Source organism: Saimiri boliviensis, chromosome 8 (genome assembly GCF_048565385.1).
Source record: "Saimiri boliviensis isolate mSaiBol1 chromosome 8, mSaiBol1.pri, whole genome shotgun sequence".
Classification (NCBI taxonomy): Eukaryota; Metazoa; Chordata; class Mammalia; order Primates; family Cebidae; genus Saimiri; species Saimiri boliviensis.
This window is the reverse complement of record NC_133456.1, coordinates 30,894,898-30,905,215: the sequence shown is the minus strand read 5'-3', so window position 1 is coordinate 30,905,215 and position 10,318 is coordinate 30,894,898. Positions and strand designations below refer to the sequence as shown.

General features: G+C 37.9%; 2 pseudogenes; one reads left to right on the top strand and one right to left on the bottom strand.

Annotated features, from left to right (window-relative positions):
• Positions 1-1,112: 1,112 nt before the first annotated feature.
• LOC101028965 (nucleosome assembly protein 1-like 1 pseudogene) lies at positions 1,113-2,156 on the top strand (annotated as a pseudogene).
• Positions 2,157-3,636: 1,480 nt separating this feature from the next.
• Positions 3,637-4,113, bottom strand: LOC101047717 (large ribosomal subunit protein eL29 pseudogene; annotated as a pseudogene).
• Between the last annotated feature and the right edge of the window lie 6,205 nt (positions 4,114-10,318).

Genomic DNA, 10,318 nt, shown 5'->3' with positions numbered 1-10,318 from the left:
TTAAGAGTTCTGACTTTAATGTCAGATAGACCAGGGCTCATATACAGGGCACCGACTGAGAAGTTACTTAATTTCCTTAGTTTCCTTATATGTAAATTCACAGATTTGTAAAAAGGATTAAGTGAGATATATATGTAATGTGCTTAGCGCAGTACCTGGCCCAGAGTCAGTGCTCAGGAAATGTTAGAACTCATTAATATGTATTATAATCAAATAAAATATGAGAAGACTGAAAATAGAAACAAGAAAAAAATCACCCATAGTTCCAACACCTGAACCGATTTTGAACTATTTTCATTTTGTCTTTTATCTGTGTGTAAGTGAAAGAAATGTTTATATGATTCTGAGAGGCAGTCCTGGTAGCTAGAATGTCCTTTGTTTGCCAAGTCATCATAGGTGGTGGGGATAAAATCTGGAGGTGGAAGCTGGGATGTGTGAGTACAGAACTGCTCTGCATAATGATGGGAAAAGGCAAATGAGATTCCCTAAGGGAGAAATAGTTTAATCCCTGGATTAAGTCTTTTAAGCACTCCCTAAAGACAGAGAAGGAAGCCATTAAGTGTTCTGAGTCTCCGAACTGCCCCTGTCAGACTAGATCACTTTTGTGATATCTTGTATACCAGTTTCCAATTTGCTGAAGATATTGAGTCTCTGAGAGCTGAGCCTGAGATACTTGTGCCAAGAGTTCTTTATCAATCCTTCTATCTCCTCCAAGTCATTCTTTTCTAAACCATTCCTCCTAGGGCAGCCATAGTGGTCTCTTCCATGCTTCCCTATCTCAGGTCAGACTCTTTTGAAAGTGGGCATACTCATGAGCCATCTTAAATCACATTAGTCAGTAGTGCTGCTAATGCCTTATCCAGAAAGATTGCTTTCCTATGGGCTTGGATAAAAGCCACTAGAGCCCAAGGAGACAATACTTGTCCAAACTGATTTATAACCAAAAGCTAATGTTACTGAGTGATGGTCCAGGGAAAAAAAATATTTACTACTAAAATCTAGGAGCCAATATTTTAATTTGATAGTTTATTTTTATTTCTATTCACAGATTGAATATTTTAGAGTGGTTTGAAGGTTACCACTTCTCTGTGATGTTCTTTATCAGTCTCTATTTGATAAGCAATTTGAGATTATTAATTTAGTTTATGAACCTATGGAAGAAGAATATGAATGGAAACCAGATGAAGAAGATGAGATTTTGGAGGAGTTGAAAGAAAAGGTCAAGATTGAAGATGTGAAAAAGGATGAAGAAAAAGAAGACCCCAAAGGAATTCCTGAATTTTGGTTAACTGTTTCTAAGAATGTTGACTTGCTCAGTGATATGGTTCAGGAACATGATGAATCTATTCTGAAGCACTTGAAAGATATTAAAATGAAGCTCTCAGATGCTGGCCAGCCTGAGTTTTGTCTTAGAATTCCACTTTGAGCCCAGTGAATATTTTACAAATGAAGTGCTGACAAAGACATACAGGATGAGGTCAGAACCAGATAATTCTGATCCCTTTTCTATTGATGGACCAGAAATTATGGGTTGTACAGGGTGCCAGAGAGATTGGAAAAAAGGAAAGAATGTCACTTTGAAAACCATTATGAAGAAGCAGAGACACAAGGGATGTGGGGCAGTGCATACTGCGACTAAAACAGTTTCCAATGACTCTTTCTTTAATTTTTCTGCCCTTCCTGAAGTTCCTGAGAAGGGAGATCTGGATCATGCTGCTGAAGCTATTCTTGCTATAGACTTTGAAACTGGTCACTTTTTATGTGAGCATATAATCCCAAGATCAGTATTATACTTTATGGGAGAAGCTACTGAAGACGATTATAATGATTATGATGAAGAAGTGCATAAGGAAGGGGGTGAAGAAGGAGATGAGGAAAATGATCCAGACAATGACCTAAAGAAGGATCAAAACCCAGCAGAGAGCAAGCAACAGTGAAGCCAAATGTATGAGGCCTTGAGGATAACCTGCACTGTAGTAGCCTAAACACAGCTCTTATTTACTTACAGCCTTATGTTTTTGTATTTTCTTGATAGACTAGGTAATTTTTTTCAGGGCAGAAAACTGATATTTTAAAGACCAATTTGTTCTACCCAGCATTTTAACTAGTTTTTCTGCCAGATAGATTGAATGCACAAGTTCTGTCATTCATGTTCATTCACTGCTACATAATTTTGTTATTCTGGAATATTTTTATGTAGCTCTTAGAGTACATCTCTACATCTATGAATTAACAACCGTTAAAGAAAACACTTTTTTTTCATAATTTTTTCCTTGAAGAACAAAGTATATTTTCAGCTGGTTATTGAATAGGGTTAAGTCTGCTTGGATTGGCTGTGCCTTTCATACTTTGTTACAGAAATGCAGTGACTTCTACTAGGACAATTTATTCTTTTAAAAAAATGGCAAGACAACCATATGGTTAAGAATTTCCAGTATGACCACACCCAATAACTGTGTTAGATTGTTAATGAATTATTGTGTTATAGGTGACATAGTTAACTGAAAGTAACCTGATTTAGTATAGCTACTGGTATCACAGTGAGGTGAATAAAACAGGATTTTCAGAATTTAGCCTGAATTTAACTGTACTTTTAAATTTAACCTATGTTAACTATCTTTTTTATTTGTGGTAGGGTCTACCTTCTGCTTCCCTGGAAAGGATGAATTTACGTAATTTGACAAGCCTATTTTCATTATTTGTTGTTCGTTTGCTTGCTTTTGCAGCCTAAAATAAAAATTTCAAATACAATTTTAGTGCTTGCAAGATAATGTCTTAATTTTGTACCAATTCAGGTAGAAGGATAGGCTTAGCTTGAATTAGGTGTTATACTCAGTTTTTACCGCCTTATTGAAGAAAACGATACCAGCTTTAATTTAATAAGCAAATGTAAAAAAAAAAAAAAGAAGAAGAAAGAGAAGAAGGAGAAGGAGAAGAAGAAAGAAGAAGAAGAAGGAGAAGGAGAAGGAGAAGGAGAAAAAGATCTTAAGTGACTTGATACTTTTTTTTAAATTGAAGTTCATTTCTTTGGGTTAGAGCTAGAGAGAAGGCCTGAAGCTTCTGTGGTTTCTTCTAATTCTTATTGCTTAAAGTATGTGTATATCACCCATGATTCTGTTTACTATGTATTAAAATGGGTAGTACTATTTACTTAACTACCTCATGCATGTGTTAAGGCATATTGAGTTAAATCTTATAAAATGCTTCTTAATCCCATTAAAAACTCAAAATTTTGTCTATTTGTAATGCCAGTGTAACACTCAGCATTTCATTCATACTACACTTTGATAACTAAACTGGAAAATGAAGGTTAAGTACCTCTACTCTGGATCTGGGCAGGTACCATTCTTTTAGATCTTTGTATGGCTCCTATTTTTACAGAAATGGATGGATGCACTATTTCACAAGACCCAAGAATTTTTTTCAGATATTTTTGATGATTGTATTTTAGTAAACACTATAGGAAGAGTACTATATAGTATTGTAGTCATGAGACTAAAGTGGAAATCAGACTATTTTTTTTTCTCCCTCAGGTTTATTTGTACAAATAGCACAGGAGGACCCCAGCCCCATGCAGATGGCAGCCCCAGGGGGTCGCACCAGTCCTTCTGTCCTCATGTTGGCAGACAGAGATATCTACTCTGAAGCCTTTGTAGGGGCCTGGGCACCTTTGGGAGACTGAGCTGGAACTGAAGCTGGAGCTGCAGGCTGGGCCTTGTTTTGATCCTTGGCCTTGGCCTTGACCTTTGGCGGGCAGAGCCTGAGCCCCTTGGCAATGCGAGCACGAGCACACTTCCCAAGCTTGGGGTGGGCAATGTAGGCAAGTCGATCGAGCTTTCGGCTGACACCCTCCTTTGGGATCTTGGGCTTAACCTCCTTGGGCTTTCCGAGGGCCTTGATGGCCTCAGCACGTGCACTCATGGCCTTGGCCTTGTTGGCCTGCATCTTCTTTAGGCCCTTCTTGTTGTGCGTCTTGGCAAAGCGCATGTTCCTCAGGAACTTGGGGTCCACCCCCTTAAGAGATTCGTATCTTTGTGATCGGGGTTTCTTGATACCATTTCTGTGCCATTTTCAGGACTAGTTGTGTGTGGTGTGGTTCTTGGACTTGGCCATGTCTGCACCTAAGCCGTGGTTCCAGAAGCGCCTAGGACCGGAAGCGAAATCAGACTATTTTTGACAAAGTATGTCATTAAATTTCAGACTATAGAGCCACGTTTACAATGCCTCAGGCTAATTGTAATTTTGGGGTTGAACTTTTTTTGACGTCAGTGAGGGTGGACTGGATTGTCATTAGAGGAAGGTCTAGATTTCCTACTCAATAAAATTACATTGAATTCATTTTTAGAGGTGATGAAAACTTCCTTTTTCAGAAGTTAATGTTAAGGTCTTGGAATGTGAACACATTGTTTGTAGTGGTATCCATTTCTCTCCTGAGATTTTAACTTACTACTGGAAATCCTTAACCAATTATAATACCTTTTTTCTCTTTATTTTCAAAATTATTTCCTTTGCTTTGATTAGATACTCTGTGCTTTCTTTGTTTTTTTTTTTTGTTGTTTGTTTGTTCTTGTTTTTTTTTTTTTGGTAACCATAGTTCATCTAAATGCAGTTTTTTCCTGAACTTTACAGATAGAATCCCATTTTTAATGAACTGAAGTAGCAAAATCATCTTTTTCATTATTTTAGGAAATAGCTATTGCCAAAGTGAAGGTGTAGATAATACTTAGTCTTGTTATATAATGGGGATGTGGTTTGCAGAAGAATTTTCTTTATAAAATTGAAGTTTCAAGGGATGTCAGTGTTTATGCCATTTTTCTAGTTCCAGAATGATTCCATTCCATTCTAGAAATTTGAAGTATGTAACTCGAAATCCTTAATAAAATTTTAATTTAATTTTATAAAACAAGAAAAAGAAAGTTACCACTTCTCCATTAAGTAAATCTGAACCCTAAAGACTGAAGATCCTGTATGTTGCCAGACTTGTAACTCAATTAGAAAGATACAGAGGTAAAAAGAATGAAATGGAATAGGTCTTCTCTATTTCTATGACTAACTTTTGAGAAATTTTTTTTTTTTTTTTTTTTGAGATGGAGTTTCGCTCTTGTTTCCCAGGCTGGAGTGCAATGGCGCGATCTCGGCTCACCGCAACCTCCGCCTCCTGGGTTCAGGCAATTCTCCTGCCTCAGCCTCCTGAGTAGCTGGGATTACAGGCACGTGCCACCATGTCCAGCTAATTTTTGTATTTTTAGTAGAGACAGGGTTTCGCTATGTTGACCAGGATGGTCTCGATCTCTTGACCTCGTGATCCACCCGCCTCAGCCTCCCAAAGTGCTGGGATTACAGGCTTGAGCCACCGTGCCCGGCTGAGAAATTTTTTTTTAACAGAAACAGAAGCTTCTTCATTAGCCATCTATGGAAAGGTTTTAGGTTGTTAAGAAGTGGGCGGGGGGGGGATATAAATCTGGAAATCTTAGATAAAAATCATTTGAGAAGATGTTAGAGAATGTCCTATAAATAAATACCACATGTAAATGTTCTATTAAGCATTTGGTAGAAAGCTGGCCAAGATGATCCTTAGCAGGTGCAAAACTAAATTGGGGTGGGGATGGGAGTGAGGACAGGTAAGATTTGGAAGCAGCAACAGTTTCCCAGGCAAAGCTAGGACCTTTTGGGGAATGCAGCTGGAAACAGTGGCAGTGTAAGAGGAAAAGAGCACAGCACTATGATTCCAGAGTGTCAAGCTCAAAGAGTCCAATAGCTGAGTTTCTGGCTTTGCCAAGTTACCAACATGGAAGGTAGCGGTGCATAGAGATGACTGGGGAATCCCAGGTAACAAAAGATTCAGGCTCAACGGAGCCATTATGGAATTCAAGGGAAGCTTTCCTTGTACATATTTCAGGATTATTTGGCTCCTATATTAACTAGTACCTTTTAGCTTCAAGTAAAAAACAGTCTAATAAAAAGTGTGGATTAAGTAAAATGGAAATGTGCTTTTCTCTCAAGCAATGGAAAGTTGAGCAGTTGTTAGTCTAGAGCTCATATGGAGGCAACCAGAATGTCAGCAGATCCCACCCTTATTCTTTCAGATGTCAACATCCTTAGCATCTAGTTTCCATCTTCAGTATTGCTTCATGGTCACAGTTAGTTACTGCAGCTCCAACCATCACATCCGCCATACAGGGAGGAGGAAGGAGGAAGAGGGGAAAGCAGACATATGCTTATCACCTGAGTCAGCCAGTGCCCTTTAAAGCACATTCTCTGCAGTACTCCACCCTGTGATATCTGCTTATATCCTTTCACCAAATCTGTTTGATATGACCAATCCTAACTAAAAGAATAGCTGTGGAAATAGAGTTCTTCAGCTTAGCATTAAGTTGCCTTCAATAAAATTGGAGTTCTCTTAGAAAGATAAAAGGGAGAGTTACGGACATTAAATTTGCAATTAGAAATCTCTTCCGGCCCGGGCGCAGTGGCTCAAGCCTGTAATCCCAGCACTTTGGGAGGCCGAGGCGGGTGGATCACAAGGTCAAGAGATCGAGACCATCCTGGTCAACATGGAGAAACCCCGTCTTTACTAAAAATACAAAAAATTAGCTGGGCATGGTGGTGCGTGCCTATAATCCCAGGTACTCAGGAGGCTGAGGCAGGAGAATTGCCTGAACCCCAGAGGTGGAGGTTGCGGTGATCCGAGATCGCGCCATTGCACTCGAGCCTGGGTAACAAGAGTGAAACTCCATCTCAAAAAAAAAAAAAAAAAAAAAAAAAAAAAGAAATCTCTTCCGCAACCTCCTAACCAAAGAATGGCTGAAAATTTATTTCCAACTCCCAATTATGTGTTGGGTGAGGCTCTAGATGTATTGATATTCTTGGGATGCTTTTTCATTGTGAGGGAAGGACAAGGCAGTTTATAGACAGCTTATTCCAACACTGGGTTTGAACTAAGCTGAATTAAGGAAAAATAATGATAATAAAAAGGGGATACCTACAGGAACAGGCTGAAGGAAGTGAACTAATATGGTTTAGTTCTGTGTCCCCACCCAAATCTCATTTTGTAGCTCCCATGTGTTGTGGGAGGGACCTGGCAGGAGAAAATTGAATCATGGGGGTGAGTCTTTCCTGTGCTGTTCTCATGATAGGAATAAGTCTCATGAGAGCTAATGGTTTTAAAAATGGGAGTTTCCCTGCACAAGCTCTCTCTTTGCCTGATGCCATCCATGTAAGATGTGACTGCTTCTCCTTGCCTTTCACCATGATTGTGAGGCCTCCCTAGCCACGTGGAACTGTAAGACCATTAAACCTCTTTCCTTTGTAAATTGCCCAGTCTTGGGTATGTCTTTATCAGCAGTATGAAAGCAGACTAATACATGCATCATAATGGTTACAGTGTTGGGTGAGGTGATAGGATCATAACTTTTCTAGTTTTCTGTTATGCATTTGTATCATTTCAAACGTTCCTGTATTCTTTTGATTTCCTATTGAATTCTTTTTTCCTATTTTAAGACTCTCTGGAGAAGGAAGTCATTTGGGCCAGCCTACTTAAAGTGAGACATATGCCCAATGTGCAAATTAGGCCAAAAGGCCACAAAATGTGTTTAGGAAACAAACCAGGGCATGAGAGATTTGCACTTGTATAAACATATTGTGTATGTGTAATATTGATCTCCATGTCACAAAGGAGCCATAATGAGCTGGCAAAGGCTCCTGGGAAGGAAAATTAGAGGATGAGAAAGCTACTCCATGAAAGTTAGTGAAGATCAGGTGGCACATTTGGAGGCCTGCAGTAGAAGGGCCTGGGGTCTAGGCCTTTTCCTACTCTTCCCCTTAACCAGCTGCATGATCCTGGGGAAAGTAACCTATTTGGTATTGGATTTTTAACCTATAAAATGGGAAAATAGAAGAAGATGATAATTATAATACTTTGAGATCAAAATAATTTTATTTTCCATAACTGTTGACCCAAAAGATAAAATGATGAAATATTTCAGGAGGTGAGGGTAAGGAGGAATGAAAGTAGTCTAACATGTGAAGAGGTTTCACCAAGAGTAAAACACTTAGAATAACATGAAAGTAAGAAAACTATCTGGAGGCAATTTTAGGTGCATAGTAGCTATATAGAACCTCTTTGGATTGGGAGATTTACCCAATTTATGAATCAAACTCTGTTGTTGAATTGAACATCCTGATTGCAATTCTAGCACCAGGAGGGGTTTTCTTATGTGCATCTGGTTGTAGCCGCCCAATTAAAATTCCCACAAAAAGGAATTAATTTTATAACTATCTAAGTCAATGAAATGTACTAAATCCCATTAGGAAGATTTCTAACACAATTATTTTTAAATAGCGTTATTTCCACAATTCTTTTAACCTTGCCATATAGCTTTCGCTAATGTTCGTTCTTCCAATCCCAAGTCCTTTTATTTTTAAACCTCTACAAGTCTTTCCCTGTTTAAATTTAGGAACATCCCCTGATCAATTTATCTTACTTTTCTAATTGCTTTTTAATTGAATTATATGTACTTTTAATTGGAAAATTCTGTGTGTGTGTGTGTGTGTGTGTGTGTCTGTGTGTGGGTACACATTGTACATGCAAGAGAGTGCTATGGTTCTTCTCAAACATTTTTCTGGAAAATATCTTATAATATAACATACTGCTCTAATGAGATTGTTTTTCAAATGCAAATCATGCCCTGAATTCTGCAGAAGAAATGGAGTTTCTCTCCCTGCACTATCAGACAAATTACAATTATTTTGTTACAACAGCTCTTCCTTGAACAAAACCTTGCTCATTCTTCCTGCCTCCAGCAACTTGAAGATAAGGAGGTAAGTTTGTTTCCCGGGTTGGTGGCTAAGCCAATGAGCAGAATGCTAAGGAAGAGGAAGAAGAGTAGTGGAGATTTAGCCCAAATTTAGTGGAAATTCAGGCTCCTTTCCTTTAACTGTGACCTCAATGCCTCCTCTACTCTTTGATCTCCCTAAGCCTCATCCTTCACATTTCTTTGATACATTCAAGATTCTAAAACTTCTGGTCCAAGTTCCTGCTTTCATTTTCAGCAAATGGCACTGTCATCATTCCTCATGAGTCTGTTCTTTCAAAGTCTTCCTTCACTGTAACATAGAGAGAGAAAACTTTTCCTATCCTTCTTCTCTTCTTTTATCCTGTTGATCCAGAGAAATAGGGACCTCTTCGTCTAAAGTTAATTATTGCAATTTATATTTCTCCAAAATCCTGGGAGAACTTATCTCTGGATAAACTTGAATGGGTTGGGCTATCTTAACTCTTCTGTCAAGGCCAGATTAGGCACATAACTGGAGACTAAAAACAAAACAAACAAACAAAAACTCTGGAACAAAAAGCAATCTAGGTCTTTACTAAAGTTTCTTAAGGAGATGGGAAGGAATATACAAAACTTCCTTGAAATACATTGTTGACTTTCCTTTCTAAATACCACTTCCTTTCCTGTATCTCCTCTCTCTAATTCCTACTACCTAATCTTTCCTTCTGGAAGTGAAATTCATTTCCTGAAGCCATTTGTCTGCTATCAGCTTTTCTAGCGGCCCTCCCTCTTCCTCATCACATGGCACAACTAAGTCTCAATAATTAGCTGCTCAAAAAAATTTTCTTTTTCTTTAGAGCTTAGGAGACTGGGTGATACAAATTATTCAACATTATGAAACAAGGATAAGAATTATACTTCGTAGAGTTGTTGTAAGAATTAAATGAGCTATGCAACAATCTTACATGTTCATCACATGTACCCCAAAACCTAAAATGCAATAAAAAATATATATATATATAAAAAAAAGAATTAAATGAGATAATATATGCCAAGTTTTTAGAAAAGTGATTGGTACTAGGAAATAACTCAATATATTTTAGTTCCTATCATTTTTTAGCTATTTTTCTGAACGCATAACAATTATGTTTTCTTCTCTAACAGTTTTTATTTTGCATTCATTCTTGTTCTCTATCAGAACAACCTACATTTTTGGATCATTTTCAACTATTATTTTTTTTTAAATATTAAGCTTCTTAAAAAGATAAGTTATTCTTTATGCCTATTACCTCCTTAAGTCTCTGATTTCTAAGAGTGAAAAAGAAGTTAAAAGAACATGAAAAGAACATAAAGACATATTCCAGTACAAACTATAGCTTTAGAGTGCTCTGTTATTACCAAAGGATGATGAAATGAAGGGAATATCAGGCTACGTGGAGTGGGCCAGAAAGACGTTAGCAGATTTTAGAGCAAGAGGAAAATAATTGCTGGCAGAGAGTGGGGAAAGGCATTCAGATGGGCAAGAACTGTGGTTTGGAGCAAAA